The 24,720-nt window shown below is 41.4% G+C and overlaps 1 pseudogene; it reads left to right on the forward strand.

Moving 5' to 3' along the window:
• Window positions 1-23,190: 23,190 nt before the first annotated feature.
• LOC101029648 (non-structural maintenance of chromosomes element 4 homolog A pseudogene) lies at window positions 23,191-24,220 on the forward strand (annotated as a pseudogene).
• Window positions 24,221-24,720: the final 500 nt, after the last annotated feature.

A 24,720-nucleotide genomic window follows, 5' to 3' on the forward strand; every position in this document is an offset into this window, starting at 1 on the left:
GATTTTCTGTCTGGTTGATCTGTCTAATATTGACAATGGGGTGTTAAAGTCTCCCACTATTATTGTGTGGGAGTCTAAGTCTCTTTGTAAGTCATTAAGAACTTGCCTTATGTATCTGGGTGCTCCTGTATTGGGTGCGTATATATTTAGGATCGTTAGCTCTTCTTGTTGCAGTGATCCTTTTACCATGATGTAATGTCCTTCTTTGTCTCTTTTGATCTTTGTTGCTTTAAAGTCTATTTTATCAGAGATGAGAATTGCAACTCCTGCCTTTTTTTTGCTCTCCATTTGCTTGGTAGATCTTCCTCCATCCCTTTATTTTGAGCCTTTGTGTATCCTTGCATGTAAGATGGGTTTCCTGGATACAGCACACTGATAGGTTTTGGCTTTTTATCCAATTTGCCAGTCTGTGTCTTTTGATTGGGGCATTTGGTCCATTGACATTTAGGGATAGTATTGTTATATGTGAATTTGATACTGTCATTTTGATGCTACATGACTCTTTTGTTGGTTAGTTGATGCAGATTCTTGATTGTGTTGATGCTCTTTTACCATTTGGTGTGTTTTCGGAGTGGCTGGTACTGGTTGTTCCTTTATATGTGTAGAGCCTCTTTCAGGAGTTCTTGTAGAGCAGGTTTGGTGGTGATGAAATCTCTGAGTGCTTGCTTGTTCACAAAGGATTTTATTTTTCCTTCACTTATGAAGCTTAGTTTGGCTGGATAGGAGATTCTGGGTTGAAAGTTCTTTTCTTTAAGGATGTTGAATATTGGCCCCCAATCTCTTCTGGCTTGTAGGGTTTCTGCTGAGAGATCTGCTGTGAGTCTAATGGGCTTCCCTTTGTGGGTAACCAGACCTTTCTCTCTGGCTGCCCTTAGCATTTTCTCTTTCATTTCAACCCTGGTGAATCTTACGATTGTGTGCCTTGGGGTTGCTCTTCTTGAGGAATATCTTTGTGGTGTTCTCTGTATTTCCTGGATTTGAATATTGGTCTGCCTTGCTAGGTTGGGGAAGTTTTCCTGGATAATATCCTGAAGTGTATGTTCCAGCTTGGATTCATTCTCTTCATCACATTCAGGTACACCTATCAAACGTAGATTAGGTCTTTTCACATAGTCCCACATTTCTTGAAGATTTTGTTCATTCCTTTTTGCGCTTTTTTCTCTGTTCTTGCCTTCTCTTTTTATTTCATTGAGTTGATCTTCGACCTCTGATATCCTTTCTTCTGCTTGGTCCACTCGGCTGTTGAAGCTTGTGCATGCTTCACGAAGTTCTTGTGTTGCGTTTTTCAGCTCCATCAATTCACTTATACTCCTCTCTATGCTGTCCATTCTCTTCAGCAGTTCGTCCAATCTTTTTTCAACGTTCCTATTTTCTTTGCGTTGGGTTAGAACATGTTCTTTTAGCTCACTATAGTTTCTTACTACCCACCTTCTGAAGTCTGATTCTGTCATTTCATCACCCTCCTTCTCCATCTGGTCTGGTTCCCTTGCTGGTGAGGAGTTGTGATCCCTTTTAGGAAGAGAGGTGTTCTTGTTTCGGGAGTTTTCATCCTTTTTGCGCTGGTTTCTTCCCATTTTTGTGGGTTTATCCACCTGTTGTCTGTCTCTGTCCCAGGGAGTTGGAGCTTTATGAGTTTCCGTTGCACTACTGCCTTTTTTGATTTTTCTTTCAGGTCTGACCCACCCAGCTAGCAGCATACCTAGCCACTGCCTGGCTGCAGGGGCTTTGCTGAGCTGCTGTGGGCTCTGCCCAACTGCCCTGAGCTCTTCCCTGTAGTCCTTTTATATGGGTGTAGTTAGAACTGTCTGGGCAATGGTGGCCCCGCCTCTGTTATGGTGGACTCTCTGTTGTGGCAGGTTGCCTCGGCAATGGCGGGTTGCCTCGGCAAGGGCAGCCTGCCTTTGTAGTGGTGGAGAGTCTCAGTAATGGCGGAAGCCCCTCCCCCACCGAGCTGGTCCGTCCTGGTTCAGCTGTGCTTGGTTTGAAGGGCTCAACCCAGAGGGTTTCCAGTTACTGTTTTTGTTTTCGTTGTTGTTGGGGGTTGAGGGGTGGGACCAACCGAGCCTGATCACCTGGCTCCCTGACTCAGAGTCTTTTCTTTTAAGTTGAACTACCCCACGTTTCGGTCGCTTGTTGAAAAGGCGCTGGGATCTCCTGTGCTGTGACTCACGGAGTGGGCTCGAACTGCAGCACCGGCTCCTGGCGGATTTTTTGCCTAGGAATCTCCTGGCCTGGCTCGCTATTTCAGATGAATGGGCAACTCTGCTGTCTCAGGGCTCTGATCGCCAGCTTAGAGTGCTCCCAGACCAGTGGCTTTTGTACAGAGAACCGCAGCAACAGGGAGTGGTCACAGCAGCCGCGCGGGCGGAATCAGCCCCGTGGGGGCCAAAACAGCCACACCGGCTGGGACTGCGATGCTGGCGACCCCTCTGCCTGGGTATCTCCTGGTCTGTGGGCAATAAGAGTTCATCTGGAAATGCAGCGTCCACTCACCCTCTGCACTTTCACGGGGAGCTGATGTCCTGAGCTGTTCTTAGGCGGCCATCTTCCCAGCATTCCCAGATATATAATTTTATATAATTATTTTAAATTTACTTAACAAAAGAAAGCAGAAGAAGTATGCAATTATACAGTAACTTCTTGAAGTCTTTGTCTGCTAAGTCCAACATCTGTGCTCTGTCAAAGGCAGTCTCTATTGCTAACTTTTTAAAATTCTAAATATAGTTACGTCTTCTTGTTTATTTGCTTGTCTATTAGCTTATAATTTTCAGTCAAAAACTGGATATTGTGACAATATATTTTAGCAACTCTGATATCATCACCCTACCCGCAAGGTAGTCATTATTGTTTGCTAATTTGTTTGTTTGGTTTTTAGTGACTCGGCTGAACTAGTTTAGTGAAGACCATTTTTCCCAAGTTTGCAGCCCCTGTTGCTGCTTTTCAAAGGGTGAAAACATGGACATGCAAGTGCTCATTCTGACTCCTCCTCCTACCTCACTGGAATGACAGTCCCTTTGTCCAGGCTCTATTTAACTGTCTGTTTCTTGGAACTCACTGCTCAGCTACTGGCTGCTCTGCCTGTACTAGTATCAGACACAGAAGTTAGCATCTACTAATTTCTAGCATCTACTATTTTGACTATTTTATATCCCACATTATGGGATATAAATTAGTCTGAAGTCTGATGCAATTAAAGCTAGGCTTGTTCACAGGGATAATCTTTGAGGCCATACTTTGAGGCTTCTTCCATCTATCTGCAGGTAGGCTCTTCTTAGCTGTATTTTTCTTGATTATTTCTGTTAAACCTATAGCTGTCTCATATCTTTGCAGTTATTGTTATTACAGAGCTTCAAGACCACTTTTAGTTGCTTACCACAAAATTTTCTTCCTTTTCTTTGACAATGCTCTTAGATTTGAACTTTCCCATACTCTGTCCTATGTAAAGTGACTACTCTTAGAGAGAACTGTGGAGTTCTTTATTCCTATGACCTTTCTCTCCCTGCCATGGGGAGGACATAGATCCACTGCTTCAGAGTGTGGTGCAAGGACAGCAGAGTACTTCTCATATAATGGCCCCTGTTCTGTGTTTAGGGTACTGGTCAATGGTAGTAGCTGCTGGTATTCTTATCTTTTTTCCCCTGTAGTGGAACATATGGGAAAGTGTGATTAGGCTCTTGTATTCTTGGCCTATCATGTCTGGTGTTGAACTTCTTCTCTATAAGTGAGAATTTGGTGGAGAAAGGAACCCTCAGAATGTTTACTGGTCTTACCATGAATAGGGCTCTTGCAACTTGGAGCTAAGGGGAAGGAGAAAATAGTGGTGGCCTATTCTCCTTAAGGGAATACCAAAACCTCAGATAGGGATCTGGGGTAAAAGAGAGCTGCATTTTCTTGGCTACACACACCTGGAGTAGAGTTTCCATCACTTTGAGCTTGGAAGTCCTGGGGAACAGATTATGGCTCAAATGTTATTGACTCTTGCTGTTCTTACCATGTCTTAGCAGATTTCCTTGAATAAAAATTTCTCCATTTGCTGTATGACCTTAGGTATCCAGATATTAAAATATTATTTTAAATAATTATTACAAGTTATTATTGTTTTACTGGAAAAGGGATCCACAGAGCTCCTTATATCACTATTCTAGATGTTCTTTTGACTTGGCACTCTTGTATAGATATAACACAATTTAAAGCATCCTTAAATATTTTTTCCATCTCTGACTACTTTTCAGATTATTTTTTATTATCATAGAAAATGAATCGCTTTGAAATCAACTCATTTGGGAAGGCTATTTCAAAAGAGCCAGATGAGAATTTATACATCAGCAATTTTTGCTTTCTTCTTCCCACCCTTAATGGAGGGTTAAACCACACAGTTGGCAGGTGGCAGACATGGAAATGAAACGAGCACAGAGACCCAAACTGAGGGCTTAATTTTGGCCCTATTTTATAAACTTCTTCAAACTCATTGTTGGAGTTCAGGAAATATTTCTCTCTTTCCTGGTTCTATGGTGGTAAAACAACTCTCATATCATCACCTCATATCTTCCATACTCTGATTTTGGTTTTTGTTGTTTAAATAAAATACTATGTGTCAGGTCTATAAGTTCTGAATCTTGGAATCCAAAAGACTTTCTCTATTACAATAACTACAGTTATAAATAAGAAATGTTTTTGCTTTCAGAAAATTATCTGTTTAGTAAGTGTTCAGTAACTAAGTTGAAGGATGTGGCTATTTATTCCTGGATAGGGTAAGACATGCAGAAATCTATCACTACTGCCCAGCTGTTGAGAGTATGGAGGCAACAAACACAAGGAAACCAGAACAAATCAATGTCAGTTAACATCTTGAAATATTATTCTGTTATTACGTTAAAATTGTTCAATATATTACACAGTCCTCTTATCTGGGAGAGGGAAATTGTGGGATGATAGACCTACAGAAGGTAGCTGCCAATGAAAGTTTAGTTGGCTCATTATATTTTTAAGATAATGATATAATAATTAAGAAAAAGAATAATGGAATGGCCTCCTTTACTTTCATATGTTTATTTTATATCTTTTTCTTTTTTTAATTTTAATTGCATTTTAGGTTTCGGGGTACATGTGAAGAACATGAAAGATTGTTGCATAGGTACACACATGGCAGTGTGGTTTGCTGCTTTCTTACCCCTCACCTGTATCTGTCATTTCTCCCCATGCTATCTCTTCCCACCTCCCCACCCCCCGTCCTTCCCCCTTTTCCCCCCAATGGACCCCAGTGTGTAGTGCTCCCCTCCCTGTGTCCATGTGTTCACATTGCTCAACACCTGCCTATGAGTGAGAACATGTGGTGTTTGATTTCTGCTCTTGTGTCAGTTTACTAAGAATGATGGGTTCCAGGTTCATCCATGTCCCTACAAAGGAAGCGAACTCATCGTTTTTGATGGCTGCATAATATTCCATGGTGTATATGTACCACATTTTCCCTATTCAGTCTATCATTGATGGGCATTTGGGTTGGTTCCAGGTCTTTGCTATTGTAAACAGTGCTGCTATGAACGTTCGTGTGCATGTGTCCTTATAGTAGAACGATTTGTAATCCTTTGGATATATACCCAGTAATGGGATTGCTGGGTCAAATGGGATTTCTATTTTTAGGTCCTTGAGGAATCGCCACACGTCTTCCACAATGGTTGAATTAATTTACACTCCCACCAACAGTGTAAAAGTGTTCCAATTTCTCCAAATCCTCTCCAGCCTCTGTTGTCTCCAGATTTTTTAATGATCGCCATTCTAACTGGTGTGAGATGGTATCTCAATGTGGTTTTGATTTGCATTTCTCTAATGACCAGTGATGATGAGCATTTTTTCATATGTTTGTTGGCCTCATGTATGTCTTCTTTTGTAAAGTGTCTGTTCATATCCTTCGCCCATTTTTGAATGGGCTTGTTTGTTTTTTTCTTGTAGTCTGTTTTAGTTCTTTGTAAATTCTGGATATCAGCCCCTTGTCAGATGGGTAGACTGCAAAATTTTTTTCCCATTCTGTTGGTTGCTGATTCACTCTACTGACTGTTTCTTTTGCCGTGCAGAAGCTGTGGAGTTTGATTAGGTCCCATTTGTCTATTTTGGCTTTTGTTGCCATTGTTTTTGGCGTTTTGGTCATGAAGTCCTTGCCTACGCCTATGTCCTGAATGGTTTTGCCTAGATTTTCTTCTAGGGTTTTTATGGTGTTAGGTCTTATGTTTAAGTCTTTAATCCATTTGGAGTTAATTTTGGTGTAAGGTGTCAGGAAGGGGTCCTGTTCCTGCTTTCTGCACATGGCTAGCCAGTTTTCCCAACATCATTTATTAAACAGGAATCCTTTCCCCATTGCTTGTTTTCGTCAGGTTTGTTGAAGATTGGATAGTTGTAGATATGTTGTATTTCCTCTGAGTCCTCTGTTCTGTTCCATTGGTCTATATCTCTGTTTTGGTACCAGTACTATGCTGTTTTGATTACTGTGGCCTTGTAGTATAGTTTGAAGTCTGGTAGTATGATGCCTCCTGCTTTGTTCTTTTTGCTTAGAATTGACTTGGCTATGTGGGCTCTCTTTTGTTTCCATATGAAGTTTAAGGTGTTTTTTTCCAGTTCTGTGAAGAAGGTCATTGGTAGCTTGATGGGAATAACATTGAATCTGTAAATTACTTTGGGCATTATAGCCATTTTCACGATGTTGATTCTGCCTAACCATGAACATGAAATTTTTCTCCATCTGTTTGTGTCCTCTCATGTTATGTTGAGCAGTGGCTTGTAGTTCTCCTTGAAGAGGTCCTTTACGTTCCTTGTTAGTTGTATTCCTAGGTGTTTTATTCTCTTTGTAGCAATTGTGAATGGCAGTTGATTCTTGATTTGGCTCTCTTTAAGTCTGTTAATGGTGTATAGGAATGCTTGTGATTTTTCCACGTTGATTTTGTATCCTTAGACTTTGCTGAAGTTGTTTATCAGTTTCAGGAGATTTTGGGCTGAGATGATGGGGTCTTCCAGATATACAATCATGACATCTGCAAATAGAGACAATTTGATTTCCTCTTTTCCTATTTGAATACCCTTTCTTTCTTTTTCTTGCCTTATTGCCCAGGCTAGAACTTCCAGTACTATATTGAATAGGAGTGGTGAGAGAGGGCATCCTTGTCTATTGCCAGATTTCAAAGGGAATGCTTCCAGTTTGTGCCCATTCATTATGATATTGGCTGTTGGTTTGTTGTATATAGCTTTTAATGTTTTGAGATATGTTCTGTCAATACCTAGTTTATTGAGGGTTTTTAGCATAAACTGCTGTTGAATTTTGTCAAAGGCCTTCTCTGCATCATTTGAGATAATCATGTGATTTTTGTCTTTGGTTCTGTTTATGTGGTGAATTATGTTTATGGACTTGCATACATTGAACCAGCCCTGCATCCCTGGGATGAATCCTACTTGATCATGGTGGATAAGCTTTTTGATATGTTGTTGCAATTGGCTTGCCAATATTTTATTGAAGATTTTTGCATCTATGTTCATCATGGATATTGGCCTGAAGTACTCTTTTCTTGTTGAGTCTCTGTTGGGTTTTGGTATCAGGATGATGTTGGTCTCATAAAATGATTTAGGAAGGATTCCCTCTTTTTGGATTGTCTGGAATAGTTTCAGAAGGAATGGTATCAGCTCCTCTTTGTATGTCTGGTAGAATTCAGCTGTGAACCCATCTGGACCTGGGCTTTTTTTGAGTGGTGGGCTCTTAATTGCTGCCTCGACTTCAGTTCTTTTTATTGGTCTATTCAGGGTTTTGGCTTCTTCCAGGTTTAGGCTTGGGAGGATGCAGGTGTCCAAGAATTTATCCATTTCTTCCAGGTTCACTAGTTTATGTGCATAGAGTTGTTTGTAATAATCTCTGATGATGGTTTGGATTTCTGTGGAATCTGTGGTGATATCCCCTTTACCGTTTTTTATTGCATCAATTTGGTTATTCTCTCTTTTCTTTTTTATTAATCTGGCTAGTGGTCTGTCTATTTTGTTGATCTTTTCAAAAAACCAGCTCCTGGTTTTATTGATTTTTTGAAGAGTTTTTTGTGTCTCTATTTCCTTCAGTTCTGCTCTGATCTTAGTTATTTCCTGTCTTCTGCTAGGTTTTGAGTTTTTTTGATCTTGCTCCTCTAGCTCTTTCAATTTTGATGATAGGGTGTCAATTTTAGATCTCTCCTTTCTTCTCATGTGGGCACTCATTGCTATATATTTTCCTCTAGAGACTGCTTTAAATGTGTCCCAGAGATTCTGGTGTGTTGTGTCTTCGTTCTCATTGGTTTCGAAGAACATCTTTATTTCCGCCTTCATTTCATTGTTTATCCAGTCAACATTCAAGAGCAAGTTGTTCAGTTTCCATGAGACTGTGCATTTCTGAGTTAGTTTCTGCATTCTGAGTTCTAACTCGATTGCACTGTGGTCTGAGAGACATTTTGTTATGATTTCTGTTCTTTTGCATTTGCTGAGCAGTGATTTATTGCCAATTATGTGGTCAATTTTAGAGTAGGTGTGATGTAGTGCTGAGAAGAATGTATATTCTGTGGATTTGGGGGGGAGAATTCTGTAAATGTCTATTAGGTTTGCTTGTTCCAGGTCTGAGTTCAGGTCCTGGATATCCTTGTTGATTTTCTGTCTGGTTGATCTGTCTAATATTGACAATGGGGTGTTAAAGTCTCCCATTATTATTGTGTGGGAGTCTAAGTCTCTTTGTAAGTCATTAAGAACTTGCCTTATGTATCTGGGTGCTCCTATATTGGGTGCGTATATATTTAGGATTGTTAGCTCTTCTTGTTGCAGTGATCCTTTTACCATGATGTAATGTCCTTCTTTGTCTCTTTTGATCTTTGTTGCTTTAAAGTCTATTTTATCAGAGATGAGAACTGCAAATCCTGCTTCTTTTTGCTCTCCATTTGCTTGGTAAATCTTTCTCCATCCCTTTATTTAGAGTCTTTGTGTATCCTTGCATGTAAGATGGGTTTCCTGGATACAGCACACTGATGGGTTTTGGCTTTTTATCCAATTTACCAGTCTGTGTTTTTTGATTGGGGTATTTAGTCTATTTACATTTAGGGATAGTATCTTTATGTGTGAATTTGATACTGTCATTTTGATGCTACCTGGCTGTTTTTTTGGTTAGTCGATGCAGATTCTTGATTGTGTTGTTGCTCTTTTACCATTTGGTATGTTTTTGGAGTGGCTGGTACTGATTGTTACTTTATATATGTAGAGCCTCTTTCAGGAGTTCTTGTAGAGCAGGTTTTGTGGTGATGAAATCTCTGAGTACTTGCTTGTTCGCAAAGTATTTTATTTTTCCTTCACTTATGAAGCTTAGTTTGGCTGGATAGGAGATTCTGGGTTGAAAGTTCTTTTCTTTAAGGATGTTGAATATTGGCCCCCAATCTCTTCTGGCTTGTTGGTGTTCTGCTGAGAGATCTGCTGTGAGTCTAATGGGCTTCCCTTTGTGGGTAACCCGACCTTTCTCTCTGGCTGCCCTTAGCATTTTCTCTTTCATTTCAACCCTGGTGAATCTGACGATTATGTGCCTTGGGGTTGCTCTTCTTGAGGAATATCTTTGTGGTGTTCTCTGTATTTCCTGGATTTGAATATTGGTCTGCCTTGCTAGGTTGGGGAAGTTTTCCTGGATAATATCCTGAAGGGCATTTTCCTGCTGGGATTCATTCTCTTCATCACATTCAGGTACACCTATTAAACGTAGATTAGGTCTTTTCACATAGTCCCACATTTCTTGAAGATTTTGTTCATTCCTTTTTGCGCTTTTTTCTCTGTTCTTGCCTTCTCTTTTTATTTCATTGAGTTGATCTTCGACCTCTGATATCCTTTCTTCAGCTTGGTCAATTCGGCTGTTGAAACTTGTGCATGCCTCGCAAAGTTCTTGTGTTGTGTTTTCCAGCTCCGTCAATTCACTTATAATCCTCTCTATGTTGTCCATTCTCGTTAGCATTTCATACAACCTTTTTTCAAGGTTCCTAATTTCCTTGCATTGCGTTAGAAGATGTTCTTTTTGCTCCCTGTAGTTTCTTACTATCCACCTTCTGAAGTCTGATTCTGTCATTTCATCACATTCCTTCTCCATCTGGTCTGGTTCCCTTGCTGATGAGGAGTCGTGATCCCTTTTAGGAGAAGAGGTGTTCTGGTTTCAGGAGTTTTCATCCTTTTTGCACTGATTTTTTTCCCCCATTTTTGTGGCTTTATCCACCTGTTGTCTTTGTAGTTGCTGTCTTTCAGATTGGGGTTCTGAGTGAGCTTCTAGTTCATGGATGATGAAGTTATTTCTTTTTTTTTTTAAGCTTTCCTTCTAACAGTCTGGCCCCTCTGCTGTAGGACTGCTGAGGTCCTCTCCAGGCCCTGCTTGCCTGGGGATCACCTGCAGCAGCTGCAGAACAGTAAGGGTTGCTACCAGCTTCGTCTTCCACTATCTTCGTCCCAGAAGGATGCTCGCCAACTGTCAGTCCATTCTCTCCTTTATGAGGTGACTCTTTGGATCTATGGAGGTCAGGGAGCTACTTGAGGAGACAGTTTATCTTTTATTGGGGCTTAAGTCCTGAGCTGTGAGCTCCGTTGTTCATTCAGAGCTGCTGGGCAGGTACGTTTAGGACTGCTGCAGCTGAACTTATAAAGCACTTTTTGTTCCCAGGTGCTCTGTCCCAGGGAGTTGGGGCTTTATGAGTTTCCGTTGTGCTACTGCCTTTTTTTTTTTTTTTTTCGGGTCTGCCCTGCCCAGTTGGCAGCCCACCTAGCCACTGTCTGCCTTTAGAGGCTTTGCTGAGCTGCTGTGGGCTCCACCCAGCTGCTCTGTGTTCTTCCCTGCAGTCCTGTTTATATGGGCATAGTTAGAACTGTCTCGGCAATGGTGGCCAGGCCTCTGTTATGGCGGATTCTCTCTGTTGCGGCAGGTTGCCTCAGCAATGGTGGCCTGCCTCCATAGTGTTGGAGAGTTTCAGTAATGGCAGGTGCCCCTCCCCCACAGAGCCGGACCATCCTGGGTTCACCTGTGCTTGCTGTGAAACACTCAACCTAGAGAGTTTTTAATTACTGTTTTAGTTTTCATTGTTGTTGGGGTGGGGGGTGGGTCCAACTGAGCCTGATCACCTGGCTCCCTGACTCAGAGTCTTTTTTTTATTTTTTAAGTTGAAAGACACAGCGTTCCAGTTGCTTGTTGAAAAGGCACCAGGATCTCCTGTGCTGCAACTCACTGAGTTGGCTCAAACAGTGGCCCCCACTGAGGCTCCTGGCAGTTTTTTTGCCTAGGAATCTCCTGGCCTGGCTCGTTATTTCAGATGAATGGGCAACTCTGCCATCTCAGGGCTCTGATCGCCAGCTAAGAGGGCTCCCAGACCAGTGGTTTTTGTACGGAGAACTGCCATAACAGGGTGTGGTCAAAGCAGCCACACGGGCCAAATCAGCCCCAAGGGGGCCAAAACAGCTGCACCGGCCAGAACTGTGGCACTGGCGACCCCTCTGCCTGAGTATCTCCTGTTCTGTGGGCAATAAAAATTCATCTGGAAATGTGGCGTCCACTCACCCTCTGCACTTTCACTGGGAGCTGAAGTCCTTAGCTGTTCTTAGGTGGCCATCTTCCCAGCATTCCTCATATGTTTATTTTTAACAGAGTGATTTTAAAGACTGATTTCTACTTAGCTCTTTTTTAGACTTTCCATTTCTATATGAAGGAGCCCAGAGCTCCCTAAATGTCTCTGACATGCTATGTTCATCTTTGTGTATTTACAGAATGTTTTGGTTTTTCTGTTCACACAGGCTTCAGTTGACCATCTCTGTTCTCTGCTTTCCTATGTGAGCTCCACTTGATTGGGTCAAGCTGCATTTTGGAGTATGTCTGACAGTTAATGACACCACAGTAAAAGAGCGACTTTTCACTATAAAAGAAGCTATAAATTGATTATAAATTATTTTTTAGAAAACAAAAGAGTGTATTTTAAAAAAACATTTCTTAATATTAAATGAGAAAACTTCTAAAAAGCTAAATAATTTCTTCTCTAGTTCAGAAAACGTATTAGCTTAAAGCCACAATAAAAGCTGGAGGATCATCAAATCTAGTGTGGTAGAATAAAGTTTTATACCTTTACTGACTAGTTTCTCCTAGAATTTCCAACTCTGTTTTTAACTTAATCCTTTATTTGGTCAGTGAGACAGTCAAAGAAGACAAAAATGGAAACTGGGATTACAGAGTTGTTTCTACTAACTTTTGACTTTTGAAAAATATGGTTCCTTATTGAAACTGGAGTGACTTAAGGCGTAAACCAAATATTTTGGAGAATACCTTAGCAAGAGTGAAACTTGTTCGTTTCTCATTCTAAGTAAAAGAAGTTGAGAAAAATTCAGCAGCAGTATGTCATCTTCATAGACTGATTCCTGAAGCATATCTTCAAAGAGGTTTGTGAGATCAAACAGAAGGTTTGGGCTTCAATGCCTGATTAGGTAATAGAGAGATAGCAAGTCCCAATAAAAATGCTCTTTTTCTTTTTTTCTTTTTCTTTTTGTCTAGACCTTCAATATAATTAGGCTATTTGTCCCTTCTGAATCTTATGTTGAAATCTGACTCCTCATAAATGGCTTGGTGCTATCTATCTTCTTAGCAATGAGTGAGTTCTCACTCTATTAGTCTGAGTGAAAACTGATTGTCAAAAAAAGTCTTCACCTTCCTTCTCTCACTTCTTTCCTCTTGCCATTTGATACCAACTCCCTTTCCCTTCTGCCATTTCATTAATTGTTTTATACCTATCTTATACCTCTTTTGTCCCTCTTTTCATCTCTTTCAATGTAATTCATTTAATTTTTGTAATGATATTCTTTGATTCGTTTTTTTCTTGTGTGTATCTTCAGTAGGTATAATATTTGTAATTATCATGAAGCTTACATAAAATATGTTATGGTTGTAACAGTCAATTTTAAGATGACAATTTAATTTTAATCTCATACAAAAACTCTATGCTGGTAGTCCTCCCCCATGCTTTAGGTTACTGATGTTTCAATTTGCATATTTTTATATTGTATATCCATTAAGATATTTTCATAGCTATTATTTGTGGTACTTTTGTTTTTTAACTTTTATACTATAATTCAAAGTGACTTACACACAACTATACAATATTATGATATTCTGTATTTGCTATATATTTACCTTTACTGGTGAGTTTTATAGTTTCATATGCTTTCATGTTGTTTAGCAATCTTTTATTTCAACTTGAAGAACTTTTTTTTTTTTAACCATTTATAAGGCAGGTATAATAGTAATGAATTCCTTCAGCTTTTGTTTCCCTGGGAAAGTCTTCATCTCTCCATCATTTTTGAGGGAAAGTTCTACCAGCATAGTATTCTTGGTTGGCAGGATTTTTTCTTTCAGTGGTTTCAATATATCATCCTGCTCCCTCTGGCGTGCAAGGTTTCTGCTCAGAAAGCCACTGATAGGCTTATTGGAGCTCTCCTATATGTGACAAGTTTCTGTTCTCTTGTTGCTTTCAAAATTCTCTTTGTCTTTAAATTTTGACAACTTGATTATGATACATTCAGATTCATCTCATTTGAGGCTGGGCTTCAAGAATGTAGATGGCTTTTTTTTTTTTTTTTCCAGATTTGCAAAGAGTTTATCCCTATTTCTGTAAACAAGCTTTCTTCTTTCCCTCACTTTTCTCCTTATGAGGTTTCCATAATGCATATATTGGTTCACTTGATGGTGTCCCATAAGTCTCATAGGCTTTCTTCAGTCTTTTTCATCCTTTCAATTTTTTGCCCCAATGTCCACAGAATTTTAAGTGATCTGTCTTTGAATTTACTGATGCTTTCTTCTGCTTAATCATATCAGCTGTTGAACACCTATTTTGATTTTTTTAAAATTTCAGTTATTATATTTTAGCTCTAGGGTTTTAGCTTCTTTTTCACAATTTCTCTTTTTTAAAAATATAATTTCTCTGAATTTTTCAGTGGTTTGTCTATGTTCCTTGTAACTCACTGAACTTCTTTAAGATATTTAAAAATTGAGATGGCCACCTAAGAACAGCTCAGGACTTCAGCTCCCAGTGAAAGTGCAGAGGGTGAGTGGACGCCGAATTTCCAGACGAACTCTTATTGCCCACAGACCAGGAGATACCCAGGCAGAGGGGTCCCCAGCGTCGCAGTCCCAGCTGGTGCGGCTGTTTTGGCCCCCACGGGGCTGATTCCGCCCGCGCGGCTGCTGTGACCACTCCCTGTTGCTGCGGTTCTCCCTACAAAAGCCACCGGTCTGGGAGCCCTCTTAGCTGGCGAACAGAGCCCTGAGACGGCAGAGTTGCCCATTCAGCTGAAATAGCAAGCCAGGCCAGGAGATTCCTAGGCAAAAATTCCGCCAGGAGCTGGCAACGCAGTTCGAGCCGACTCAGTGAGTCGCAGCACGGGAGATCCTGGCGCCTTTTCAACAAGCGACTGGAACGCGGGGTCGTTCAACTTAAAAGAAAAGACTCTGAGTCAGGGAGCCAGGTGATCAGGCTCGGTTGGTCCCATCCCTCCACCCCCAAAAACAAGGAAAACAAAAACAGTAATTGGAAACCCTCTGGGTTGAGCCCTTCAAACCAAGCACAGCTGAACCGGGACGGTCTGGCTCCGTGGGGGAGGGGCTTCCGCCATTACTGAGACTCTCCACCGCTATGGAGGCAGGCTGCCATTGCCGAGGCAACCCGCCATTGCTGAGGCAACCTGCCACTGCCGAGGCAACCTGCCACAACAGAGAGAGTCCGCCATAACAGAGGCGGGGCCACCATTGCCAAGACAGTTCTAACTATGCCCATATAAACAGGACTGCAGGGAAGAGCTCAGGGCAGCTGGGCGGAGCCCACAGCAGCTCAGCAAAGCCCCTGCAGGCAGGCAGTGGCTAGGCCTCCTGCTAGCTGGGCGGGTCAGACCTGAAAGAAAAATCAAAAAAGGCAGTAGTGCAACGGAAACTCATAAAGCTTCAACTCCCTGGGACAGAGCACCTGGGAACAAAAAGTGCTTTATGAGTTCAGCTGCAGCAGACCGAAACATACCTGCCAAGCAGCTCTGAACGAACAACGGAGCTCACAACTCAGGACTTAAGCCCCAATAAAAGATAGAATGTCTCCTCAAGTAGCTCCCTGAACCCCATAGATCCAAAGACTCACCTCATAAAGAAGAGAACGGACTGACAATAGGCGAGCATCCTTCTGGGACAAAGATAGCAGAAGAGAAAACTGGCAGCAACCCTTACTGTTCTGCAGCTGCTGCAGGTGATCCCAGGCAAGCAGGGCCTGGAGAAGACCTCAGCAGTCTTACAGCAGAGGGGCCAGACTGTTAGAAGGAAAGCTTAAAAAAAAAAAAATAAAGAAGTAACTTCAGCATCCACGAACTCAGAGACCCAATCCGAAAGACAGTAATTACAAAGACAATAGGTGGATAAACCCACAAAAATGGGAAGAAACCAGTGCAAAAAGGTTGAAAACTCCCGAAACCAGAACACCTCTCCTTCTAAAAGTGATCACAACTCCTTACCAGCAAGGGAACCAGACCGGATGGAGAAGGAGGGTGACGAAATGACAGAATCAGACTTCAGAAGGTGGGTAGTAAGAAACTACAGTGAGCTAAAAGAACACGTTCTAACCCAACGCAAAGAAAATAGGAACCTTGAAAAAAGATTGGACGAATTGCTGACGAGATTGGACAGCATAGAGAGGAATATAAGTGAATTGATGGAGCTGAAAAACGCAACACGAGAACTTCGTGAAGCATGCACAAGCTTCAACAGCCGAATTGACCAAGCAGAAGAAAGGATATCAGAGGTCGAAGATCAACTCAATGAAATAAAAAGAGAAGGCAAGAACAGAGAAAAAAGTGCAAAAAGGAATGAACAAAATCTTCAAGAAATGTGGGACTATGTGAAAAGACCTAATCAACATCTGATAGGTGTACCTGAATGTGATGAAGAGAATGAATCCAAGCTGGAAAATACTCTTCAGGATATTATCCAGGAAATCTTCCCCAACCTAGCAAGGCAGACCAATATTCAAATCCAGGAAATACAGAGAACACCACAAAGATATTCCTCAAGAAGAGCAACCCCAAGGCACATAATCGTCAGATTCACCAGGGTTGAAATGAAAGAGAAAATGTTAAGGGCAGCCAGAGAGAAAGGTCGGGTTACCCACAAAGGGAAGCCCATTAGACTCACAGCAGATCTCTCAGCAGAAACCCTACAAGCCAGAAGAGATTGGGGGCCAATATTCAACATCTTTAAAGAAAAGAACTTTCAACCCAGAATCTCCTATCCAGCCAAACTAAGCTTCATAAGTGAAGGAAAAATAAAATCCTTTGTGAATAAGCAAGCACTCAGAGATTTCATCACCACCAAACCTGCTCTACAAGAACTCCTGAAAGAGGCTCTACACATATAAAGAAACAACCAGTACCAGCCACTCCAAAAACACACCAAATGGTAAAAGAGCATCAACACAATCAAGAATCTGCATCAACTAACCAACAAAAGAGCCAGGTAGCATCAAAATGACAGTATCAAATTCACACATAACAATACTATCCCTAAATGTCAATGGACTAAATGCCCCAATCAAAAGACACAGACTGGCAAATTGGATAAAAAGCCAAAACCCATCAGTGTGCTGTATCCAGGAAACCCATCTTACACGCAAGGATACACAAAGGCTCAAAATGAAGAGATGGAGGAAGATCTACCAAGCAAATGGAGAGCAAAAAAAAGGCAGGAGTTGCAATTCTCATCTCTGATAAAATAGACTTTAAAGCAACAAAGATCAAAAGAGACAAAGAAGGACATTACATAATGGTAAAAGGATGACTGCAACAAGAAGAGCTAACGATCCTAAATATATACATACTTAATACAGGAGTACCCAGATACATAAGGCAAGTTCTCAATAACTTACAAAGAGACTTAGACTCCCACACAATAATAGTGGGAGACTTTAACACCCCGTTGTCAATATTAGACAGATCAACCAAACAGAAAATCAACAAGGATATCCAGGACCTGAACTCAGACCTGGAACAAGCAAACCTAATAGACATTTACAGAACTCTCCACCCCAAATCCACAGAATATACATTCTTCTCAGCACCACATCACACCTACTCAAAAATTGACCACATTATTGGCAATAAATCACCGCTCAGCAGATGCAAAAGAGCAGAAATCATAACAAACAGTCTCTCAGACCACAGTGCAATCGAGTTAGAACTCAGAATGCAGAAACTAACTCAGAAATGCACAGCCTCATGGAAACTGAACAACTTGCTCTTGAATGTTGACTGGATAAACAATGAAATGAAGGCAGAAATAAAGATGTTCTTCGAAACCAATGAGAACGAAGACACAACACACCAGAATCTCTGGGACACATTTAAAGCAGTCTCTAGAGGAAAATATATAGCAATGAGTGCCCACATGAGAAGAAAGGAGAGATCTAAAATTGACACCCTATCATCAAAATTGAAAGAGCTAGAGGAGCAAGATCAAAAAAACTCAAAACCTAGCAGAAGACAGGAAATAACTAAGATCAGAGCAGAACTGAAGGAAATAGAGACACAAAAAACTCTTCAAAAAATCAATAAAACCAGGAGCTGGTTTTTTGAAAAGATCAACAAAATAGACAGACCACTAGCCAGATTAATAAAAAAGAAAAGAGAGAATAACCAAATTGATGCAATAAAAAACGATAAAGGTGATATCACCACAGATTCCACAGAAATTCAAACCATCATCAGAGATTATTACAAACAACTCTATGCACATAAACTAGTAAACCTGGAAGAAATGGATATATTCCTGGACACCTGCATCCTCCCAAGCCTAAACCTGGAAGAAGCCGAAAACCTGAATAGACCAATAACATGGTCTGAAGTCGAGGCAGCAATAAAGATCCTACTACCCAAAAAAAGCCCAGGTCCAGATGGATTCACAGCTGAATTCTACCAGACATACAAACAGGAGCTGATACCATTCCTTTTGAAACTATTCCAGACAATCCAAAAAGAGGGAATCCTTCCCAAATCATTTTACGAGACAAACATCATCCTGACACCAAAATCCGGCAGAGACTCAACAAGAAAAGAAAATTTCAGGCCAATATCCATGATGAACATAGATGCAAAAATCTTCAATAAAATACTGGCAAACCGATTGCAACAGCATATCAAAAAGCTAATCCACCATGATCAAGTAGGATTCATCCCGGGGATGCAAGGCTGGTTCAACATACGCAAGTCCATAAACGTAATTCACCACATAAACAGAACCAAAGACAAAAACCACATGATTATCTCAATTGATGCAGAGAAGGCTTTTGACAAAATTCAACAACCCTTTATGCTAAAAACCCTCAATAAACTAGGTATTGACGGAACGTATCTCAAAACAATAAAAGCTATTTACGACAAACCAACAGCCAATATCATACTGAATGGGCAAAAACTGGAAGCATTCCCTTTGAAATCTGGCACTAGACAAGGATGCCCTCTCTCACCACTCCTATTCAATATAGTACTGGAAGTTCTAGCCAGAGCAATCAGGCAAGAAAAAGAAATAAAGGGTATCCAAATTGGAAAGGAGGAAATCAAATTGTCTCTATTTGCAGATGACATGATTGTATATCTGGAAGACCCCATCATCTCAGTCCAAAATCTCCTGAAACTGATAAACAACTTCAGTAAAGTCTCAGGATACAAAATCAACGTGCAAAAATCACAAGCATTCCTATACACTAGTAATAGACTTCAAGATAGCCAAATCAAGAACGAACTGCCATTCACAATTGCCACAAAGAGAATAAAATAGCTAGGAATACAATTAACAAGGAACGTAAAGGACCTCTTCAAGGAGAACTACAAGTCATTGCTCAACGAAACAAGAGAGGATACAAACAGATGGAGAAACATTCCATGTTCATGGTTAGGAAGAATCAACATCGTGAAAATGGCCATACTGCCCAAAGTAATTTACAGATTCAACGTTATTCCCATCAAGCTACCAATGACCTTCGTCACAGAACTGGAAAAAAACACCTTAAACTTCATATGGAAGCAAAAGAGAGCCCGCATAGCCAAGTCAATTCTAAGCAAAAAGAACAAAGCAGGAGGCATCACACTACCATACTTCAAACTATACTACAAGGCTACAGTAATCAAAACAGCATGGTAGTGGTACCAAAACAGAGATATAGACCAATGGAACAGAACAGAGGCCTCAGAGGAAATACAACATACCCACAACCATCTGATCTTCGACAAACCTGACAAAAACAAGCAATGGGGAAAGGCCTCCCTGTTTAATAAATGGTGTTGGGAAAACTGGCTAGCCATGTGCAGAAAGCAGAAACAGGACCCCTTCCTTACACCTTACACCAAAATTAACTCCAGATGGATTAAAGACTTAAACATCAGACCTAACGCCATAAAAACCTTAGAAGAAAATCTAGGCAAAACCATTCAGGACATAGGTGTAGGCAAGGACTTCATGACCAAAACGCCAAAAGCAATGGCAACAAAAGCCAAAATAGACAAATGGGACCTAATCAAACTCCACAGCTTCTGCACGGCAAAAGAAACAGTCAGTAGAGTGAATCAGCAACCAACAGAATGGGAAAAAATTTTTGCAGTCTACCCATCTGACAAGGGGCTGATATCCAGAATTTACAAAGAACTAAACAGATCTACAAGAAAAACAAACAAGCCCATTCAAAAATGGGCAAAGGATACGAACAGATACTTTACAAAAGAAGACATACATGAGGCCAACAAACATATGAAAAAATGCTCATCATCACTGGTCATCAGAGAAATGCAAATCAAAACCACATTGAGATACCATCTCACACCAGTTAGAATGGCGATCATTAAAAAATCGGGAAACAACAGATGCTGGAGAGGATGTGGAGAAATAGGAACACTTTTACACTGTTGGTGGGAATGTAAATTAATTCATCCATTGTGGAAGACAGTGTGGTGATTCCTCCAGGCCCTAAAATAGAAATCCCATTTGACCCAGCAATCCCATTACTGGGTATATATCCAAAGGATTATAAATCATTCTACTACAAGGAAACGTGCACACGAATGTTCATTGCAGCACTGTTTACAATAGCAAAGACCTGGAACCAACCCAAATGCCCAATGGTGATAGACTGGATAGGGAAAGTGCGGTACATATACACCATGGAATATTACGCAGCCATCAAAAACGATGAGTTCACGTCCTTTGTAGGGACATGGATGAACCTGGAAACCATCATTCTCAGCGAACTGACACAAGAGCAGAAAATCAAACACCGTATATTCTCACTCATAGGCGGGTGTTGAACAACGAGAACACATGGACACCGGGAGGGGAGCACTACACACTGGGATCCGTTGGGGGGAAATGGGGGAGGGGCGGGGGATGGGGAAGTGGGAAGAGATAGCATGGGGAGAAATGACAGATATAGGTGAGGGGACGGAAGGCAGCAAACCACACTGCCATGTGTGTACCTATGAAACAATCTTGCATGTTCTTCACATGTACCGCAAAACCTAAAATGCAATAAAAAAAAGAAGTTGTAAAAAAGAAAATAAATAAATAAATAAAAAATAAAAAAAATAAAAAAAAATTTTTAAAAATTGTTTTTGGTAAGGTAATTCATTGATTTTCATTTTTACACAATCAGTTACTAAAGATTCAATTCATTCGTTTTGATGGGGTCATCTTTCCCTTATTCTTCATGTTTTTTGTAACTAATGGAAGCAGTCTCCTCTCCTTTACAGATTGCTTTAGCAGGATAAAACCTTCACCCATCATCCCAGGTACAGATTCTGAGAGCTTGTCAAATATTTTCTGTAAGTTTGTCTTCTCTGAGTTGTACATGTAGATTCTTAACGTCAAGGATTTACTGCGTTCACCCCCAATGTAAGACCATAATTTCTTCCTTGCTTTGGCATCTGACTGCTGCACTATGGACCAGAATGTTGGAGGCATGCCAGTTATGTGTGTTCACAAACACTCAGATGTGTGGCAGGCCAGGGATGAATCAGTAAATAATCTCTTTCTCAACATTTACACAAATTTATTTCATTCTCCACTAGTAATGTTGTTGCAGAGAAGGAATGTGAAAGACTGACTTTTTCATCAATTCTATGGCCTTGGGGGAGAAATTACTCCCTTGTGAACTGTGTGTGTGACCACAATGGGCTGAGCCATGTGGACAATGCTGAAGGCAGAGGTAAGTATGAGCAGAGGTTCACAGTGAGGCAGGTGCATCACCAGTGAGTCTAATCAACCCACCGGGACAGGTGCTGCATGGAGGTTGTGAGCACTGAGGTGGGGAGATGCAGGAGGGCTGCACAGGAGAGAGCAAGAAGGGATCATGCATCTATGGTCACCAAGTTTAAACATACTAATGTTTGTTTTATAGAATACACTTGAATATTTTTGTAACCTCAGAGAAAAAATAAAATTTCCTCACCAAATATATTTACAACCACCCAGTTTCCCTCCCAGTTATTAAGCTTTGTTCAAATTGGAAAGCTGAATTCAATATCTACAGAGTATTGTTTTCCTAATTATGACTGTGTATTGAGGAGATGATTACAGTAGACAGAATAAGATGCAGAGTATGTGGGCAGCAAAATGTCAGATGAGGTATCTCTGAGCTCTCACTCTCCCACAGTTACATCAAAAAATAAAAATATACACACACAAAACCAAGCCACTAGAATCAGTCTGAATCAGCTGAGGATGTTAGTCAAGGAGAGCCAAGAAATGGCAGCCACAGTCTCTTGTGATGTCTTCTGCCACCCTGCTGGAAGGCAATAGTGTGTGTCTATTTCCACATGGAGTCCCAGACTAGCCGAAAGCGCTTTAGTGTTATGAGAGCAGGAGCACTGAGTCTGCCACTGGGGGCCTGAGGCTGAGTGTGTCTTGTTTTCTGAGACTTCAGTGTACACAGAGTTGGTATGATGGCATCCAGGTGCAAAGTAACATTTGTTCCCTTGGGCCGTCTCTGTCACATTATTTCCAGAGAAAAAAGACCCTGTCCAGCAGAGAGATGGACTAGACTGCTGTAGGCCAGGCCTGATAGTCTCTGCGTTGAAATGCTGGGGCATCAGTGTGCATTATCAGGGGCTCCCAGGATGTGGGAGCAGACCTACGACTTAGGGAGACCTGGATGAAGGGTCAGTGGGAGGGGTCCCCCATCCCCAGTCAGCCCTAGGTATGAGTGGGGCCTTGGAGGAAGGGGCTGGGATGCTGCTGCTCCACGTATAATTTGATGTGTCAAGCAGCTGAGGGTGACACACCATGGCAGGAGCAGGTGCACGGTCGGGAGTAGTGGCTCATCTTTGTTTCTGGGATATTCTGGTTTCTGGCTCCTGACAGAAGGATCTTCGTTTATTTCTACCTTTCTGGATGCTCCTTTTTGCCAGCATAGACAACAGATTTGTGTTGTCATATTGGTGGCAAGGTCCTCAAGGTCTGCTCAGATTTGGTGACACCTTAGGACTCAAAACTCTATGAAGCTGACCTTCTAAGGTCAAAAACACACCACAAGGCCCAAGGCCCTCACCATAAATCCCGTCGTTAGCATAAACTTCCCAAGGTCTCAACTACACAAAGACACTCTCAGCAGGCAGGGTATGCCAAGGGCTAGACGTTTCCTCCCAGGAGCCAGAAAAGGCCAGGCCCTTCTTTGGAATGCACAGGTTCTGAATGGTCCTACCCAGTTGAACTCACTCTTAACTGCATGGTAAGTTGTCACTTCTTTGAAATAAATGTCCAAGGGTTGAGTTTCTGGGTCTTATGTACTTGTGTTTTGTTTGCTTTGTTTTGTTTTTTGTTTTAAAAGCTGCCATCCAGTAAGAGCGCCAGAGGCAGGTGTTGAGGGTCAGGCCCTGGGCTGTGCGGGTTCCCGTGGTGCTGGGTGCCAGCCCCTCGCTGAGGGCTGCTCCTTAATTTGTTGTCAAAGGGCTCCCACATCTGTTCTGCGACTCGAATAGTGCAACCTTGTCTGGGAACACTTAGAGCCCCGAGTTGCGGGCTGGAAAAGCTGGAGGCAAGAGCCATTGGCTGACTTGCCTGAGCCCAGCCAGCCGGTGGGGAGAGGCAGAACAGGACTAGGAGGGTTTTGATTGCGCAGGGCTGTTCTCAGCATGGGCTCCTGGCCCCGCGGCGGCAGCCGCAGCAGCACTGGAGAGCTGTCAGAAATGCAGGTTTTCGGACCCGTCCGGAATCCGCCCAGCTGTGGAGTGGCCCTCCATGTGATGGTGTTGCTTGAAAAATTTGAGAACCACTCCGTTGTGGAGTACTCAGAGGCTGCACCAGAGTCCAGCCCTTTAGGTTAAGAAAAGCAGAAGGACATACTGAATGCCAGCGACAAATTAATTGAGGTCCTTGAAGAGGCTATCATTCCGTTAAATGGAGTGTCCCAAGCAAGAGAAGCAGTCCTAGATGCCCTGATTCTTGTTTTGGCTTCAGATTTTGGCAAAGAGAAAGCAAAGCAGCTGTGCTCAGATCTGAACTCATTTGACATGTATTGAAACTCTACTGGCATATATGGGTGTAAATCTGTCAGAAAGTGACAAACTCATCCATAATGAAGATAGTTCTGATTTTTATTTCACAGTCTATGACTCCTGGAAAATATCAGACAAAACAGCAGAAAACACCTTTAATAAAACCCATGTAATCCACTTTCTGTTGGATTCAATACAAGATTTCCCTGTGCCAAAGCCCCAAATCAATCTTCCAAGAAAAGTTTCTATGATTCAGGAGGAGTGGGCAATGCCTGCCCAGTTAAAAAGAAGGAAAGAATCTCATTAAGAAATAACAGAGAAAGAAGTAGAAAGAATCTTGGGATTGTTGCAGACACGTATTCGAGAAGCTCCTGCTCCCCTACTGTCCTTCTTTGACTTTGTGGTTTATCCACATTCTTTTCCCCATACAGGGGAAAACATCTTTCATGTTCCCTTCGTTATATGAGATGGTTTTGCAAGAATAAGGTTTGACCAATACTGACTGCAAATAATAGAGCCTGATAATATTAACAAAGAAAGTGAGGGAATTTACCAAAGCACCCGTATTAGGAATCAAGGAATTCTAGCTTTAAAGTACCCTGACTGTGAGATTGTGAACACCTTTGAGATTTCAGCACCTGGGATTACCGTGGGCAGCAGAGGCTAAGTGCATGATGCTAGCTGAAGAACTCAAATGGATAATGAAGTCCAAGAAGGAAAGCAGCGTGTGTTATATATAGTGTATAATTCAACATTTTAAAAGGCAGATTGTTTTTATCGAAATGTAGCTTTTGATAGTTAATGAATTTGTCATGGTTGTTTATGATTAACAGAAATTCACTGCTGTATTTTTTTTTTTTAAAAAGCTACCACACTTTTTTTTTCCCGTAGTGGCTGTATCAGTACCACCAGCAATATGAATGATCCAGTTTCTCCACATCCTCACCAGTATTTGGTACATTTTCTCTATTTTGTTTAAAGCATTCTGGTAAATTTGCCATAATATTGCAGTATGATTTCAAATTTGTGTCTCTGAGAAATAGCTAACATATTTTCATGTGCTTACTTGCCATCTCCATCTCCTTCTCAGGGAAATGTCAGTTCACATCTGTTGCCTAATGTAATTTTTTCCCCACTGTGGCACTTAGAGTTTTTTTTCACATGTTT

The sequence above is a fragment of the Saimiri boliviensis genome, chromosome 13, assembly GCF_048565385.1.
Source record: "Saimiri boliviensis isolate mSaiBol1 chromosome 13, mSaiBol1.pri, whole genome shotgun sequence".
NCBI classification, from domain to species: domain Eukaryota; kingdom Metazoa; phylum Chordata; class Mammalia; order Primates; family Cebidae; genus Saimiri; species Saimiri boliviensis.